General features: G+C 43.4%; 1 pseudogene; it reads left to right on the top strand.

The window, feature by feature from the left end:
• Nucleotides 1-2,071: 2,071 nt before the first annotated feature.
• LOC124664946 lies at nucleotides 2,072-10,354 on the top strand (annotated as a pseudogene).
• Nucleotides 10,355-20,142: the final 9,788 nt, after the last annotated feature.

Raw genomic sequence — 20,142 nt, 5'->3', positions numbered from 1 at the left:
AGGACTAAAGGATAATGATAAGGCCGGCTGGGATGGAAATATCTACATAGCTTGCATCCTAAGATATGACACCTCATGCTTAAAATATTGCTATGGATGAGAGCAAAACAACCAAGCACCTTACTCCTCAAATCAAAACAAGAGTCGTCCACCTATGTGTCATGAAGCTAGAGCATGCCCAAGCCTATAAAAGTAACCCTCTACCTTAGCCATTTGATCGTCTAGTACCATGATACAAGGAAATCAACATATTGAGCCACTCCATAAAATAGTTAGGACCAAGTATAGTTGCTTTACTCGTGATGCATTGCCTAGTAGGGTAACTATTTGATGTGTATAATTACTAACACCTTTTGATGATCTGAACGTTGTTGAATGTGTTGTTATTCAGTTAGCACTACCAGGTAACCTCACCACTCAAATGGAAGGGGTTACACAACACGCTCATGTATGCAACCAAACAAGGTCTGCGTTGCACCACTAGGGCAGAAAGACGTATGTCCAGGCAACCAAACAATGGGAGTTGTCTTCCCTATCCGGTGCAGAAAATGGCTTCACAGGGTACCAAATAGCATGGCTTTTCTAGCCCATGACCCGTCTGAAACGCGCAGGTGGTCCCTTCTCCCTGGCGCAGTGGTGCGGAAACTCGATCAAGGCTACCAAACGGACCCTAAGTGACGAAGAAATCCCGGCCAGAGTGCGGTCGTATCTCTGCGGCTCCTCGTCTCCACGCCACCTCGTCCCCAAGGTCACCACGGCAATACCTCTGTTCCTGCTGTTGTTCATGTCACATCGACAATCCAAAGCTCGACCAGAACGACGGAACTAAGGTTAGCTATTTGGACACCGCGTCGTCTTATCGATACTCTTCAATTTTCTGAAGTTCTGAACCATTCGTTGTTGATGTGCAGTAAAAATTCAGACCACCTTCATTCCAATTGGAACTTCTATTAGTTCCAATTGTTCAACGTACCAGAGAAGATTGTTTCATACCTTGGGTTATACCTTCTATGTATTTTACTGTTAGAACTATATGATGCTATAGTCATACTAGTATAGATGCCAAAACGCAGGCTTTATACGGTATATAACATTCTTTTGGTACCCTTTGAAACTTTGAATACACATGCTCAAAATCCTAGGCCTGCCACGGCCTCCGTCGTGGTGATGAATGACAGCCTTGTTGCCATCTTGGTTGTAAACATCGTCCTTAGCCTACTTCCGATTGGCTTGCTGATAAGTCGAATGTGACCGTCATGCAGCTAAATTGTTTAGGTTTTTTCTCACGTGTGTAATCTGTGTTTTTAGCTTGGAACCGGACCACCGATGACGGTGGTGGGAACGGGACCACCAATGGAGGGGGGTGGCAACGTGACCACCAATGGCAGCCAACCGACGAGGATACGGAAGCAGAGGCGCCAAAACAGGCTACCTACAAAAAGAGAAGATGTCTATGAAGTAGGCGATGCCAATGGTGAGCCGTTACAGTTGGAGACGGTTGCATCGAGCTATGTCGACAACGTAGGATGCATCATTCGAGACACTGTTTCAATCAACAAAACAATATTAAGGGACCCTATCAGGAATCATTTGCAAACCCTACCCATAATATGATGCGTATAAATTTTCGTGCAATTACGTACCAAAGTTTGACTACAAATATGGATAATAATTCGAAGATTTACTGTATCATACAAATAGAATATAAAAATATATTTCATGATAATTCTAAAACTATTAGTACCTCATTGTATATGTTTATATTTTTTATCAATATACAAGGTTAAACTTTATGAAGTTTTACTTTTGACCAAAGTTGACATATTTTAGGGAGTAAAAGGCAAGAAACACAGTGGCTGCTGGCTGTGTTGCCTCGGACGCGGACAAGTTTAACTGGCGACGCGTTTTCGAGTCCGTTACAGCATCCAGTCATCAACGCAGTCCGGATTAGACTCGGAATTGGACCTAGTGCAAACCGGTGACAAAACTAGAGCCGGCAACTAGCTATATAAGCTAACCTAAACTAGCACATGCGTGCCTCGGATCGATACCTGGAGTAGCTAGCGAAACAATGGGGTGGTCATCGACACCCCATGATGGCGACGAGGCTACCACCACACCGCCGCCGCCGGTGCTCAAGAACACTGCCATGGCCAGCCGCTTCCAACTGCTCGAGTTGCTCGGCTCTGGGACGTTCGGAGTCGTTCACCGGGCGCGGGAACGACGTACCGGCGAGATTGTGGCCATCAAGTGTCTCCGCGCGAGCATCCAGGACCCCGACGGCCACTATTTCGCCGCCGAGGTCAGAGCTCTCGAGACCTGCAGCGGACACCCGTCGATCGTTCAGCCGCGTGCCTCCGGCATCCTCGGCGGCCAGGCCTTCCTCGCCATGGAATTCGTGGGGCCGACACTCAAGCACGTCATGAAGCGCGATCGCTTCAGGAGGAGGCACACCGAGCTGGAGGTTCGCTTGATCATGAGGCAGCTCCTCGCAGGCGTGAGGCGGATGAACCGTCTCGGTCTCATGCACCGCGACCTCAAGCCGGACAACGTGCTCGTCGACGGCCGCGGAAACGTCAAGATTTGCGACCTCGGACTATCCTGCAGCTTCACCGACGGCCGGCCCTACTCCAACCCTATCGGGTCACGGGGGTACCGCGCGCCGGAGATCATCCTCGGGTCCACGGACTACGACGAGCGTATCGACACGTGGTCGCTCGGTGTGATCATGGCGGAGCTCCTCGCCGGCAAGCGCCCGTTCCTCGGGAGGTCGGACAGAGAGAACCTCAGCGAGATCTTGGACATTCTCGGCACGGCAGACATCAAGGAGTGGCCAGGCTACAATGGCCAGCGGTTGCCAGCCGGCGGAAGCCAGCCTGGGAGCATTCTGCATCACAGATTTCCCAGTCCAGGGGTGGCCAGGATCAGAGGCCCGCCAACACTTTCAGAGGCTGGTTTCGAGCTGCTGAGCGGCCTCCTGCGATGCAATCCGGAGAAGAGGCTCACGGCGGGGCGCGCGCTTCAGCATCGGTGGTTCAAGGAAGCCAACCCTAGGACTACAAGGAGCTGATCCCCACAAAAAGAAGACTACAAGGAGCTGATCAGTTAACGAGCACAATGTAGCCGCCTGCCTGTAGCAAACTTGATGATTGCATAATTGTTGTAGTCAAGCGCATCTGATTTGTGAATCAGAGAATGTATGTTTTGGCTCATATGAGCATTTGCACATACTATGTAAGATAATTATTTTAAAATAAAAATGTTAAAAAATTCAGACATAAAATTTATAGTGTACATCGTGACATTCTATGTTCTTACAAATGTTTTCGTGAAAAAACAACATTTTATGTGGCACGTACAAAAAAGACAAAAAGAATGTCCTGTACTAGTCGTGTTGTAGCATCACAATTTGTCTTTTTACAGGAGATCCCTAAAAAACAAAAAGAAAAAATTAAAAACTTGTGTACGAACACAAAATATCTAGATGTACATGCAAAATTTTATTTTGGATTTTTTGACACTTCAAAATGTATTTTCACACAACAAGTTCATATGCTCCTTTGAGCCAAAGTGGATTTCCCAGAATGTAAATGTTAATAATGTTAGGTCTTAGGTGATCTCCCGCACGTTCGAGCCCAACGGCTCGACGTGGACCTTGTCTGTGCCCTGATCGGGGGCGCCCAACCTTATCTGGTTGGTGAGCCCCTGTCGCCAGCGCTATAAAGACAGGTAGGGTCGGTGGCTTGCAGTACGAGGTTCACCGTGTAACCGCACTTCCCACTGACACACCCGCCGATTAGGGTTAGCGCTGTGTCGTCGAGAAGCATCAGTGCCGCCACCTCTCGCTCACCCACGCGCCGCCGTCACCACTATGTCCATGTCGGCGGGCTCCACCTCCAAGGGAGAAGTTAAACCCACATTGTCCCTCTCCTACCCGGCAATCATCTACCCTAGTTGATCTAGCAAGTTTAACATTGGTATCAGAGGTAGTTCCTAGTAGTAGATCTTTGATCCGGGAAAGAAAAGTAAAGGAAAAGAGGAAGAAACCCCTAGTTCGTCCACAAACCCTAACCCTAGATCGAATCCAAGAAGGGAAAGGGCAAAGAAAAAGAAAATGGCCACCGGCCGAGGCCCTCGGGCTCGCCAGCAAAGTTGCGCCACCGCAAGGCCGCATTGTTCCTCTCGATCCCGATGCGCATCGGCAAGCCGAGGCACCTGGAAGAAGAATAAGCCCCTCTCCACCTGATGTTGTTATTCGAGACGGGGCAAAGAACTTACCGTGATGCGGCTCATGCTGCTCGCCGGAAAAGGGCGCCGCCGCTAAGCCAGTTGACGGCGGCGCGTTCACCCTCGGGCTGCTCGCGCGCGCCGGCAATGGGGCCAGAGGGGTGCCGTTGGTTCTCCGTTGCTCCGCTCATCTCGTCGCAGGCCGCCGGTCAAGGTACTGGTGGGCACGGGAGAGGTAAAAAAGGCATGGGGCAGAGTAGCTCTTTGTTGCGCTCGTCACCGGCGTGCTTGGCCGCGCGAGCGTGAGTAGCAGCCGGGCGGCGCCACCGCTAGAGAGAGAAGTAGAGAGGGGCTCGGGGGAAATGGGCTATGGTTAGGGTTCCCACCGAACCGACAGTTTTTTATACTGTCCGATCGGTGCGGGACGACGTCGGATTTGCATCGCACGGTCAGCGTGTTTCACCGTTGGCGGTGGCAGGCCACGGCTGCTTATGGGTCAGTCGTGAGCCAACAGGACGAAAGCTGACTCGCCCGAGCGGAGCGTAAAAAGCTTTCGCTCACGTGGGTTGTGGGCCACATGAGCAAAATTGGCCTGCGCAGAGTTTCCTGTTTATTTATATTAATTGAACTTCCAGAGGCTTTTTAGACTGTTTTGGGTTGTTTTTTTGGCCAAATTTTGTCTGGAATTTTCTTGAATAAATAGGACCAAAGAAATATTTGTTCAGGAATTAAACTTTGAAAATTTTAAAGTTTGAACTCAAAGTTTCTACTGCAAACAGTTAAAGATGAATTTTATATTTGAAAAATGAAAAAATGATGATTAAAATTTAAAAGTTGAATAAAAGTGATTGTTGAAACAATTATGATTCTGTCATTTTATTACGAACATTATTAGTGACATGATCATGTTTTTGTTGCAATGATACGTGCATTTATCTCTATTTTTGTCCAACGGTGATATAGTTTTATTTGCATTAACACTTGCATGTCTTAATTTGGACCAATGTTGGATTATAATATGCAATTGTACTGTTCTCACTCAACTGTGGTTTTCAGGAGGGTACTACTTGATGAGCTGCATCAATGACGTTCCCACCCTAAGAGGATGTTCCCACCCTAAGAGGGGACAACTACACTGAGTGGAGGAAGAATGTGGATTTCGCCTTCGTATGTGCTGAGGTGCAGTGGGTGCTTGAAACACTACAGCCCACAAAGCCTGTTGATCCTATCCGAGATGACAAGGATACTGATGATGCATGGAAAAAAATAAATGAGACCATGCTCCTATGGAGATGGCCTACACTTTAGAGAACCAAAAGTGACAGACAACCAATAAGAAATGCATGGCATTTATAAAGAACACAATTGAGAATGCCATCGTGGACTCAATTGCAGAGTGTGCTTCCGTTGGGAAGTACTGGGAAAAGATAAAGAGCCAGTTCACTGGTTCTTCAAAGACATATACAACTTAGTTGCTGAAGCAACTGGTAACAGAGAAGTGCATTGGAGGTGCACATGGCATCAGGGAGCACATCCTCACGATGAGCAACCTGGCTGCAAAGCTGAAACCTATGGATGATGACCTGGAGTTAAAGCCTGCACTTCTTTTTCACTTGGTCATGGCTTCATTGCCAGCACAGTTTGACAACTTTGTTGTCAATTACAACATGTCTCGTGAAAAGTGAGACATAGAAAAGACTATAGCTATGTGTGTGCAATAGGAGGATATGCTCAATGTAACATCCCATGATTTGGGCTTACAAAAATAGAGGAAACAGATATGTGCATCGTATTTATGCATAGAAAATCTGGGAAATTTTCGCGCTTTCAAATAAAACATGTCACAGTAACTGAAGTTTCACTTGCGTTGATGGAATTGAAATAGATCATCAAGTCAAGTGCTATAAACCTCGATGTGACCTTTGCTAAAACCTTGTTTTGGGTATAGATGATTTGACCCAAGGTTAGATCAAATGGAACTAAAACCAACACAACAATACCTTAAGCAAGGATCAAGGACCAGATCTTTTAAAGGATCATATATGATATTACTTGCAACCACATATAGATATCTACTCAACAACAAATAAAAGAATATGAAATAATTAGGAACCATTCTTAACTTGTCTTTTCCATGTATTAAACAAATAAATGTCCCTACCATGAACCTCATGGTATTTCCTGAACTAAACTCTTGAACTCAACACCAACACAAACTTATCATTAAACCCTAGAGATAGGAGAGGCATATAACCATCTGATAGTTAAGAATCAAACTCTTAAGTTATTAACACTTAAAAGTTAAGAAACTACCTTTCTGTAAAACCTAGTTCAATTCTAAACTTATTACCAAATATGGTAAACCCCAGGGTCTAAAATGCATAAAAGGTGCATATTCTTATTTAAATTATAACTTATTAAATATATGGAATATCACAGAACTAAATTTGTTTACATTATGAATTATAGTTCAAACTATTTGAATAAAATTAACTATGAGTATTTTGAAACTTAGAGAGTGGATTTGGTGATGAGGGGGATACGTGAGCACCCGGTTATCATCGTTGGATTTAGTCCACCACCGTTGGATTATGCTACTCACTAACGGCCACTAACGGCCACTCACTAATGGTCACTACGTCACCGGCCTCCACCTCCACCTCGCTGGCCTCCATCTCGCGCATCTGAGGTCGCGCCAGTGTCTCCCCGGCCAAGCGTGTTGTCGTGCACCTTCCCCGCGTCTCTCCGCCCTTCCACTCAACGCGATGGACTGCGTCGATGCGTGTACAGTACTAACGTCGTTAGACACGTGTCGAGCAAAGAAGGGGTGCTTACATATCCCCCTGATCACCAGGCTTCATCCGTTGAAACTTATATGATCATGCTTTGGTGAAATCAAACATCACCATTCAAAATTAGGGTATAATCCTTATCTTTGACATTTTGATTCTAATTATAATATGAATACAATCACATATGATATAGTGATTCATCCATAAGCATAAAATCATCCAAGAACCATTTAGTACTAAATGCAACTTGGATGCCCAAAAATAAAGAAGACTTAAGGATAATGATAAGGCCACCTAGGATGGAAATATCTACATAGCTTGCATCCTAAGATATGACACCTCATGTTTAAAATATTGCTATGGATGAGAGCAAGACAACCAAGCACCTTACTACTCAAATCAAAACAAGAGTCGTCCACCTATGTGTCATGACGCTAGATCATGACCAAGCCTATAAAAGCAACCCTCTACCTTAGCCATTTGATCATCTAGTACCATGATGCAAGGAAATCAACACATTGAGCCACTCCATAAAATAGTTAGGACCAAGTATATTTGCTTTACTCGTGATGCATCGCCAAGTAGGGTAACTATTTTATGTGTATAATTACTAACACCTTTTGATGATCTGAACGTTGATGAATGTGTTATTATTCAGTTAGCACTACTAGGTAACCTCACCACTCAAATAGAAGGGATTACACAACACGCTCATGTATGCAACCAAACAAGGTCTGCGTTGCACCACTAGGGCAGAAAGACGTATGCCCAGGCAACCAAACAATGGGATTTGTCTTCCCTATCCGGTGTAGAAAATGACATGGCTTCACGGGGTACCAAACATCATGGCTTTTCTAGCCCATAACCCATCTGAAATGCGCAGGTGGTCCCTTCTCCCTGGCGCAGTGGTGCGGAAACTCGATCTAGGCTACCAAACGGGCCCTAAGTGACGAAGGAATCCCAGCCAGAGTGCGGTCGTATCTCTGCGGCTCCTCGTCTCCACGCCACCTCGTCCCCAAGGTCGCCACGGCAGCACCTCTGTTCCTGTTGTTGTTCATGTCGCATCGACAATCCAAAGCTAGACCAGAACGACGGAACTAAGGTTAGCTATTTGGACAACGCGCCGTGTTCTCGATACTGTTCAATTTTCTGAAGTTCTGAACCATTTGTTGTTGATGTGCAGTAAAAATTCAGACCACCTTCATTCCAATTGGAACTTCTATTAGTTCCAATTGTTCAACGTACCAGAGAAGATTGTTTCATACCTTGGGTTATACCTTTCTATATGTATTATATTGTTAGAACTATATGATGCTATAGTCATACTAGTATACATGCCAAAAGAAGGCTTTAGACGGTACATAACATTCTTTTGGTACCCTTTGAAACTTTGAATACACATGCTCAAAATCCTAGGCCCGCCACTGCCTCCGTCGTGGTGACGAATGACAACCTTGTTGCCATCTTGGTTGTAAACATCGACGTTAGCCTGCTTCCGATTGGCTTGCTGATAAGTCGAATGTGATCGTCTTGCAGCCAAACTGTTTAGGTTTTTCTCGCATCGTGTAATCTGTCTTTTTAATTAGCTTGCAACCGGACCACCGATGACGGTGGTGGGAACGGGACCACCGATGGGGGGGTGGCAACGTGACCACCGATGGCAGCCAACCGACGAGAGGATACGGAAGGAGAGGCGCCAAAACAGGGTACCTACAAAAACAGAAGATGTCTACGAAGTAGGCGAGACCAATGGTGAGCCGTTACAGCTGGAGACGGTTGCATCGAGCTATGTCAACAACGTAGGATGCATCCTTCAAGACACTGTTTCGATCAACAAAACAATATTAAGGGACCCTATCAGGAGTCATTTGCAAACCCTGCCCATAATATGATGTGTATAATTTTTCATGCAATTACGTACAAAAGTTTGACTACAATATAGATAATAATTTGAAGATTTACTATATCATACAAATATAATATAAAAATATATTTCATGATAATTCTAAAAATATTAGTACCTCATTGTATATGTTTATATTTTTTTATCAATATATAAGGTTAAACTTTATGAAGTTGACCAAAGTTGACATATTTTAGGGAGTAAAAGGCAAGAAACACAGTGGCTGCTGGCTGTTGCCTCGGACGCGGGCAAGTTTAACTGGCGACGCGTTTTCGAGTCCGTTACAGCATCCAGTCATCAACGCAGTCCCGATCAGACTCGGAATTGGACCTAGTGCAAACCGGTGACAAAACTAGAGCCGGCAACTAGCTATATAAGCTAACCTAAACTAGCACATGCGTGCCTCGGATCGATACCTGGAGTAGCTAGCGAAACAATGGGGTGGTCATCGACACCCCATGACGGCGACGAGGCTACCACCACACCGCCGGTGCTGAAGAACACTGCCATGTCCAGCCGCTTCCAACTGCTCGAGGTGCTCGGCTCTGGGACGTTCGGAGTCGTTCACCGGGCGCGGGAACGACGTACCGGCGAGATTGTGGCCATCAAGTGTCTCCGTGCGAGCATCCAGGACCCCGACGGCCACTATTTCGCCGCCGAGATCAGGGCTCTCGAGACCTGCAGCGGACACCCGTCGATCGTGCAGCCGCGTGCCTCCGGCCTCCTCGGCGGCCAGGCCTTCCTCGCCATGGAGTTCGTGGGGCCGACCCTCAAGCACGTCATGAAGCGCGACCGCTTCAGGAGGAGACACACGGAGCTGGAGGTTCGCCTGATCATGAGGCAGCTCCTCGCAGGCGTGAGAAGGATGAACCGTCTAGGCCTCATGCACCGCGACCTCAAGCCAGACAACATACTCGTCGACAGCCGCGGAAACGTCAAGATCTGCGACCTCGGGCTGTCGTGCAGCTTCACCACCGATGGTGGCCCGCCCTACTCCAACCCTATCGGGTCACGGGGATACCGCGCGCCGGAGATCATCCTCGGATCCACGGACTACGACGAGCGTATCGACACATGGTCACTCGGTGTTATCATGGCGGAGCTCCTCGCCGGCAAGCACCCGTTCCTTGGGAGGACGGACAAGGAGAACCTCAGCGAGATCTTGGACATTCTGGGCACAGCAGACATCAAGGAGTGGCCGGGCTACAATGGCCAGCGGTTGCCCGGCGTAAGCCAACCCGGAAGCTTTCTGCGTCACAGATTTCCCAGTCCATGGGAGGCCAGGATCAGGGGCCCGCCAACTCTGTCGGAGGCTGGTTTCGAGGTGCTGAGCGGCCTCCTGCGGTGCAACCCGGAGAAGAGGCTTACGGCGAAAAGCGCGCTACAGCATCGGTGGTTCAAAGAGGCCAACCCTAGGACTGCAAGGAGCTGATCGGTTAACGAGCACAACGTAGCTCTGCCTCTGCCTGCATGTAGTAAAATGCGTGATTGCATAATTGTAATAGTCCAGCGCATCTGATTTGAGTGAATCAGAAAATGCAAATGTTATACTGTACAAGAATCAGTATGAATGGTGTCTCGTGAATTATCTCAAGACTTTGTTAAGGTGATTTTTCTTCTTTGCTGTTCAAATATGGACTTGCACCTTGTACCTGTAATATGTTCTTCTTCCTCTCTACATCCAAGCATCAATGTACAACTCATTAGTCCATGCCGAGGCTCGTGTGGTGAATGTAAAGCAATGGTTTAGTTAGCATGGTTTTGTGTTGGTTGACACTGGTAGTTCTGAAATGTTTCCAGTTATTTGCAAATGAATTCCCGAATGTAGGTTTCCAGTGCGTATGTTGCGACAATGACCTTTGATGCTTTTTTTTTTTGAAACGAGGGCAAAAGCTTTGCCCTAATCTATTAATTAAGAAGAGTATTACAAAGGCATACCCCCTCTCATGTTGCTATTGACAAAATCAAAGCCAAGGCTAGGTTGTGGGTTAGGGCGAGTGCCAAGCATTTCGGCAACATCATGCCGGGAGAGTAATCCCTTGTAATACCTTTGATGCATATCGTATCTGCTCTCGGACGGGGATCCCTGACATAGCTTCATGGTGAATAAAATGGTCCGGCTGGCGAGTGGCGACTCCCAGTTCCAGACTAGATGAACCTCTCTTTTCCCCTTTTATGGAGCTTAAGATTTTATTCTTCAACTCAATCAATCAACAGGAGTAACGTAGAAGGCCTCAGAAACGGTATCCAGCTGGGAGTATTACTTGTCAATTGAGTAGCACCAGCAAAGTAATCGTGATTCGTCAGTAGCCACTGTCTTGGAGAAAGTAACTTCAGTCCCCAACAAACATTCTTAATCCTTTCGTTTACAATAATAATTATTTATCTCTTCCCTTTTCGTTATTTGGGCGTACCTATCCACTATAGAAAACTCCAAATCTCTGAATGGTACCTAGTTGAAAGACGGTTTGAAGAAAAACTTGGCAGCTGTTATCATATGGAGACCGGCTGGTCCTTATCAACTATATTCTCACTAGCCTACCGATATTTATGATGTATTTTTTTGCAAATACCCAAAGGGGAAAGAAAACGTCTTGATTTTTATTGATCTCAATTTTTTCTTTGCAAAGTGAACATTACAAACGTAAATACGGGTTAACTAAATGGAATGTGATTTGTAGACCAAAGGATGGGGGGTGGGGGTGGGGGGGGGGGGGGAGGAGGTACTCGACATTAAAAATAGGTGTTTACTCAACAAATGGTTATATAATCTACTAAAATGAAGAGGATGTGTGGCAAGAGCTGCTACATAATAAATATTTTTTTCCAAAAAACACTTTCTCATGTTCAATGTAAACCTACTGCCTCGCCTTTCTGAAAATGTTTGATGAATGTTAAAGATGAGTTCTCCAGCTGAGGCTTTTTTTTAAATTTAGGTGATGGTTCTGGTCTACGTTTTATGGAAGATACTTGGCTAGAACTAACACCATTGTCTCAAAAATACCCTACACTATACAACATTGCTCAACAGGAAGCATGTTTCAGTTGCACATGTTCTGTCATTAGTCCCTATAAGCATTGGTTTCACCCAACAATTGACGTGAAACAAGTGGAACTCCAAGGTCACTTCTGTAGGCGCCTGATGGGAGTATCGTTGAATAATTAACTACATAGTTTTCTATGAAAACTTACGACTTGGTGTTTTTACTGTCAAGTCTATGTATACTGATTTGACGGATGGTCACACAAGGTTCTTAAAAAGTATCTCTGGAAATTAAAAATCCAACCGAAGATCAAAGTGTTAATGTGGTTCCTTAGTAAAAAGGTTTTACTTGCATGTGACAATTTAGCAAAAAGAAATTGGAATGGGAGGAAGGAATGTTGTTTCTGTGACTCGAAGGAGACAATGAGTCATCTTTTTATCTCATGCCCTTTTGCTAGATTAGTGTGGAGAGTTGTTTATGCTACTTTTGATATTCCACCATCAACAAATATAACGAATATATTCGGCAATTGGCTGAATGGTATTGGTAAGAAAACTGAAGCTAGAATTCGTATTGGTGTTTCAGCTCTATGTTTGTCGATATGGAAATGTTGAAATAATATTGTTTTTAACAGAAAGGATGTCACTAATTTTTATATAGGTTATTCATATGGTTGTCCATTTGATTCAACTATTGCGCTTCCTTTCCCCGGAGGATCAGTGGGAATGGTTTCTGGGTGCAACCGCCTTCTGATGGTTGCACGTGATACTTTCTGTCGGGCTACCTGGCAACCTATTAGTAGATTACATGATGATTAGAGAATCTCTCGCCGCGTCTTCCAAAGCGTCCCCTAAACTTCACCGGATCGAGCGTTTGGGGGACGCTTTTTTTTCCTGCCACGTTTGGAGGACGTCGCTCATCAGCCGCGTCCGTCAAACGCGGCCCCCAAACTTGTTTTTACATTAAACTATTTTTTTTTTGCATTTTCATTTCAATAGGGAGGAGGAACATTACACAAACTAATACATAATTGGGAACATGGTTTTACACAAACTAATACATAGTTTGGAACATGGTTTACACAAACTAATACATAGTTAAAAATTACAAAATGAGGAAACCTAACTAAAGTTGGTCTCGCAGATTTCGTATGTTCGCTGCCAAAAAAGAACACTCTCAGGCACTCTCAATCACCCAAATTGAAAAAATCCAGCTGGTAATGATAGCCATGTTGGTCCTATGCTGGGAGGTACTCGAGATTAAAAATAGGTGTTTACTCAACAAATGGTTATATAATCTACTAAAACGAAAAGCATGTGTGGCAAGAGCTGCTACATAATAAATATCTTTTTCCAAAAAACACTTTCTCGTGTTCAATGTAAACCTACTCCCTCGCCATTCTGGAAGTGTTTGATGAATGTTAAAGATGAGTTCTCCAGCTGAGGTTTTTTTTTTTAAATTTAGGTGATGGTTCTGGTCTACGTTTTATGGAAGATACTTGGCTAGAACTAACACCATTGGCTCAAGAATACCCTACACTATACAACATTGCTCAACAGAAGCATGTTTCAGTTGAACACGTTCTGTCATTAGTCCCTATAAACATTGGTTTCACCCAACAATTGACGTGAAACAAGTGGAACTCCTAGGTCACTTGTATAGGCGCCTGATGAAAGTATCGTTGAATAATTAACTACATAGTTTCTATGAAAACTTACGACTTCAGATGTTTTTACTGTCAAGTATATGTATACTGATTTGACGGATGGTCACACAAGATTAAAAAATTATCTCTGGAAATTAAAAATCCAACCAAAGATCAAAGTGTTCATGTGGTTCCTTAGTAAAAAGGTTTTACTTGCATGTGACAATTTAGCAAAAAGAAATTGGAATGGGAGGAAGGAATGTTGTTTCTATGACTCGGAGGAGACAATGAGTCATCTTTTTATCTCATGCCCTTTTGCTAGATTAGTGTGGAGAGTTGTTTATGCTACTTTTGATATTCCACCATCAACAAATATAACGAATATGTTCGGCAATTGGCTGAATGGTATTGATAAGAAAACTGAAGCTAGAATTCGCATTGGTGTTTCAGCTCTATGTTTGTCGACATGGAAATGTAGAAATAATGTTGTTTTTAACAGAAAGGATTTCACTAATTTTTATATAGGTTATTCATATGGTTGTCCACTTGATTCAACCATTGCGCTTCCTTTCCCCGGAGGATCAGTGGGAATGGTTTCTGGGTGCAACCGCCTTCTGATGGTTGCACGTGATACTTTCTATCGGGCTACCTGGCGACCTATTAGTAGATTACATGATGGTTAGAGCATCTCTAGCCACGTCTTCCAAAGCGTCCCCTAAACTTCACCGGATCGAGCGTTTGGGGGACACTTTTTTTTCCTGCCACGTTTGGGGGACGTCGCTCCCCAGCCGCGTCCATCAAACGCGGCCCCCATACTTGTTTTTACATTAAACTATTTTTTTGCATTTTCATTTCAATAGGAAGGAGGAACATTACACAAACTAATACATAATTGGGAACATGGTTTTACACAAACTAATACATAGTTTGGAACATGGTTTACACAAACTAATACATAGTTAAAAATTGCAAAATGAGGAAACCTAAGTAGAGTTGGTCTCATAGATTTCGTATGTTCGCTGACAAAAAAGAACACTCTCAGGCACTCTCAATCACCCAAATTGAAAAAAATCCAGCAGGTAATGATAGCCATGTTGGTCCTATGCAGGGAAGTACTCGACATTAAAAATAGGTGTTTACTCAACAAATGGTTATGTAATCTACTAAAACGAAGAGGATGTGTGGCAAGAGCTACTACATAATAAATATCTTTTTCCAAAAAAACACTTTCTCATGTTCAATGTAAACCTACTGCCTCGCCTTTCTGGAAATGTTTGATGAATGTTAAAGATGAGTTCTCCAGCTGAGGTTTTTTTTTAATTTAGGTGATGGTTCTGGTGTACGTTTTATGGAAGATACTTGGCTAGAACAAACACCATTGGCTCAAGAATACCCTACACTATACAACATTGCTCAACGGAAGCATGTTTCAGTTGCACATGTTCTGTCATTAGTCCCTATAAACATTGGTTTCACCCAACAATTGACGTGAAACAAGTGGAACTCCTAGGTCACTTGTGTAGGCACCTGATGGAAGTATCGTTGAATAATTAACTACATAGTTTCTATGAAAACTTACGACTTCAGATGTTTTTACTGTCAAGTATATATATACTGATTTGACGGATGGTCACACAAGGTTCTTAAAAAAGTATCTCTGGAAATTTAAAATCCAACCGAAGATCAAAGTGTTCATGTGGTTCCTTAGTAAAAGGGTTTTACTTGCATGTGACAATTTAGCAAAAAGAAATTGGAATGGGAGGAAGGAATGTTGTTTCTATGACTCGGAGGAGACAATGAGTCATCTTTTTTATCTCATGCCCTTTTGCTAGATTAGTGTGGAGAGTTGTTTATGCTACTTTTGATATTCCACCATCAACAAATATAACGAATATGTTCGGCAATTGGCTGAATGGTATTGATAAGAAAACTGAAGCTAGAATTCGCATTGGTGTTTCAGCTCTATGTTTGTCGATATGGAAATGTTGAAATAATGTTATTTTTAACAGAAAGGATTTCACTAATTTTTATATAGGTTATTCATATGGTTGTCCACTTGATTCAACCATTCCGCTTCCTTTCCCCGAAGGATCAGCAGGAATGGTTTCTGGGTGCAACCGCCTTCTGATGGTTGCACGTGATACTTTCTGTCGGGCTGGTTAGAGCATCTCTAGCCGCGTCTCCCAAAGAGCCCCTAAACTTCACCGGATCGAGCGTTTGAGGGACTTTTTTTTCCTGCCACGTTTAGGGGACGTCGCTCCCCAGCCGCGTCTGCCAAACGCGACCCCCAAACTTGTTTTTACATTAAACTATTGATACGTCTCCGACGTATCGATAATTTCTTATGTTCCATGCCACATTATTGATGATATCTACATGTTTTATGCATACTTTATGTCATATTTATGTGTTTTCCGGAACTAACCTATTGACGAGATGCCGAAGGGCCAGTTGCTGTTTTCTGCTATTTTTGGTTTCAGAAATCCTAGTAAGGAAATATTCTCGGAATCGGACGAAATCAACGCCCAGCATCTTAGAATCCCCGGAAGCATCCAGAACACCCGAGAGAGGCCAGAGGGGGGCCACAGGCCCACCAGATGGTAGGCCGGCGCGGCCCAGGGGTGGCCCACGCCCCCCTGTGGTGACACCGCCTCGTTGACCCTCCGACGCCGCCTCTTCGCCTATAAGAAGCCCCTCGACCTAAAACCTCGATACAAAAAAGCCACGGTACGAGAAACCTTCCAGAGCCGCCGCCATCGCGAAGCCAAGATCTGGGGGACAGGAGTCTCTGTTCCAGCGCGCCGCCGGGACGGGGAAGTGCCCCCGGAAGGCTTCTCCATCGACTCCACCGCCATCTTCATCACCGCTGCTGTCTCCCATGAGGAGGGAGTAGTTCTCCATCGAGGCTCGGGGCTGTACCGGTAGCTATGTGGTTAATCTCTCTCCTATGCACCTCAATACAATGATCTCATGAGCTGCCTTACATAATTGAGATTCATATGAGTTTTGTATCACTATTCGTCTATGTGCTACTCTAGTGATGTTATTAAAGTAATCTATTCCTCCTGCATGGTGTAAAGGTGGCAGTGTGTGCATCATGTAGTACTTGGCGTAGTTTATGATTGTGATCTCTTGTAGATTATGAAGTTAACTATTACTATGATGGTATTGATGTGATCTATTTGGTTATGTTGATCTATCTTGCACTCTAAGGTTATTTAAACATGAATATCGAATATTGTGGAGCTTGTTAACTCCGGCATTGAGGGTTCGTGTAATCCTACAAGTGGTGTTCATCATCCAACAAGAGAGTGTAGAGTCTAGCATCTATCTATTTATTCTGTTATGTGATCAATGTTGAGAGTGTCCACTAGTGAAAGTATAATCCCTAGGCCTTGTTTCTAAATACTGCTATCGCTGCTTGTTTACTGTTTTACTGCATCTGTACTGTCCGCAATATTACCACCATCAACCACACGTCAGTCCTGGGCAGCAAAGCACTTTTCTGGCGCCATTGCTACTGCTCATACTTATTCATACCACTTGTATTTCACTATCTCTTCGCCGAACTAGTGCACCTATTAGGTGTGTTGGGGACACAAGAGACTTCTTGCTTTGTGGTTGCAGGATTGCTAGAGAGGGATATCTTTGACCTCTTCCTCCCTGAGATCGATAAACCTTGGGTGATCCACTTAAGGGAAACTTGCTGCTGTTCTACAAACCTCTGCTCTTGGAGGCCCAACACTCGTCTACAAGAATAGAAGCACCCGTAGACATCAAGCACTTTTCCGGCGCCGTTGCCGGGAGGAAAGGTAAAAGGCACTCATACTCCGGTTCCAGTGTGACGCACTTTTCTGGCGCCATTGTGTTTATGCTCGAAGCTATTTCCTTTAGATCCTGCAATTGCATCTTTTTGTTTCTTGTTTACACTAGTTTGGCATAATGGACAACAATGAGCTTCTTATTCTATTTCCTGATTTAAGACATGGATGGTTTGATCCGAAAATTAAAAAACCCATGGAACATATTAGCATGAATACATTGAACACCATTGTTGCTAATGATTTGGAAAATTCTAAGCTTGGGGAAGCTGGTTTTGATGAGCATGACATTTTTAGTCCCCCAAGCATTAAGGAGAAAATTTACTTTGATGATACTTTGCCTCCTATTTATGATGATTATAATGATAGTAGTCTTTTGGTGCCACCTGTTATGGAGGATAAATTTGATTATGATTACAATATGCCTCCTATATTTGATGATGAGAATAATAATGATAGCTACTTTGTTGAATTTGCTCCCACTACAACTAATAAAATTGATTATGCTTATGTGGAGAGTAATAATTTTATGCATGAGACTCATGATAAGAATGCTTTATGTGATAGTTATATTGTTGAGTTTGCTCATGATGCTACTGAAAGTTATTATGAGAGAGGAAAATATGGTTGTAGAAATTTTCATGTTATTAAAATGCCTCTCTATGTGCTGAAATTTTTGAAGCTATACTTGTTCTATCTTCCTATGCTTGTCACTTTGCTCTTCATGAACTTGTTTATTTACAAGATTCCTTTGCATAGGAAGTGGGTTAGACTTAAATGTATTTTGAATTTGCCTCTTGATGTTCTCTTTTTGCTTCAAATACTATTTCTTGCGAGTGCATCATTAAAACTGCTGAGCCCATCTTAATGGCTATAAAGAAAGAACTTCTTGGGAGATAACCCATGTGTTTATTTTGCTACAGTAATTTTGTTTTATATTTGTGTCTTGGAAGTTGTTACTACTGTAGCAACCTCTCCTTATCTTAGTTTTGTTGCATTGTTGCGCCAAGTAAAGTCTTTGATAGTAAGGTTCATACTAGATTTGGATTACTGCGCAGAAACAGATTTCTTGCTGTCACGAATCTGGGCAAAATTCTCTGTAGGTAACTCAGAAAATTATGCCAATTTACGTGAGTGATCCTCAGATATGTACGCAACTTTCATTCAATTTGAGCATTTTCATTTGAGCAAGTCTGGTGCCTCAATAAAATTCGTTTTTACGGACTGTTCTGTTTTGACAGATTCTGCCTTTTATTTCGCATTGCTTCTTTTGCTATGTGGGATGGATTTCTTTGTTCCATTGACTTCCAGTAGCTTTGAGCAATGTCCAGAAGTGTTAAGAATGATTGTGTCACCTCTGAACATGTGAGTTTTTGATTATGCACTAACCTTCTAATGAGTTTGTTTCAAGTTTGGTGTGAAGGAAGTTTTCAAGGGTCAAGAGAGGAGGATGATATACTATGATCAAGGAGAGTGAAAGCTCTAAGCTTGGGGATGCCCCGGTGGTTCATCCCTGCATATTTCAAGAAGACTCAAGCATCTAAGCTTGGGGATGCCCAAGGCATCCCCTTCTTCATCGACAAATTATCAGGTTCCTTCTCTTGAAACTATATTTTTATTCGGCCACATCTTATGCACTTTACTTGGAGCGTCTGTTTGTTTTTATTTTTGTTTTTGTTTAAATAAATGCTTGTGTGGGAGAGAGACACGCTCCGCTGGTTCATATGAACACATGTGTTCTTAGCTTTTAATTTTCATGGCGAAGGTTGAAACTGCTTCGTTAATTGTTATATGGTTGGAAACGGAAAATGCTACATGTAGTAATTGGTAAAATGTTCTGGATAATGTGATACTTGGCAATCGTTGTGCTCATGTTTAAGCTCTTGCATCATATACTTTGCACCTATTAATGAAGAAATACATAGAGCATGTTAAAATTTGGTTTGCATATTTGGTCTCTCTAAGGTCTAGATAATTTCTAGTATTGAGTTTGAACAACAAGGAAGACGGTGTAGAGTCTTATAATGTTTACAATATGTTTTTTATGTGAGTTTTGCTGCACCGGTTCATCCTTGTGTTTGTTGCAAATAACCTTGCTAGTCTAAACCTTGTATCGAGAGGGAATACTTCTCATGCATCCAAAATACTTGAGCCAACCACTATGCCATTTGTGTCCACCATACCTACCTACTACATGGTATTTCTCCGCCATTCCAAAGTAAATTGCTTGAGTGCTACCTTTAAAATTTCTATCCTTTACCTTTGCAATATATAGCTCATGGGACAAATAGCCTAAAAACTATTGTGGTATTGAATATGTACTTATGCACTTTATCTCTTATTAAGTTGCTTGTTGTGCGATAACCATGTTCCTGGGGACGCCATCAACTATTCTTTGTTGAATATCATGTGAGTTGCTATGCATGTTCGTCTTGTCTGAAGTAAGGAAGATTTGCCACTAAAATGGTTAGAGCATTGCATAATGTTAGAGAAGAACATTGGGCCGCTAACTAAAGCCATGATCCATGGTGGAAGTTTCAGTTTTGGACAAATATCCTCAATCTCATATGAGAAAATTAATTATTGCTACATGCTTATGCATAAAAGAGGAGTCCATTATCTGTTGTCTATGTTGTCCCGGTATGGATGTCTAAGTTGAGAATAATCAATAGCGAGAAATCCGATGCGAGCTTTCTCCTTAGACCTTTGTACAGGTGGCATAGAGGTACCCCTTTGTGCACTTGGTTAAAACATGTGCATTGCGATGATA

The sequence above is a fragment of the Lolium rigidum genome, chromosome 6 (assembly GCF_022539505.1).
Source record: "Lolium rigidum isolate FL_2022 chromosome 6, APGP_CSIRO_Lrig_0.1, whole genome shotgun sequence".
NCBI classification, from domain to species: domain Eukaryota; kingdom Viridiplantae; phylum Streptophyta; class Magnoliopsida; order Poales; family Poaceae; genus Lolium; species Lolium rigidum.
The sequence above is the reverse complement of the archived record's forward strand: the minus strand, read 5'-3'. Positions and strand labels throughout refer to the sequence as shown.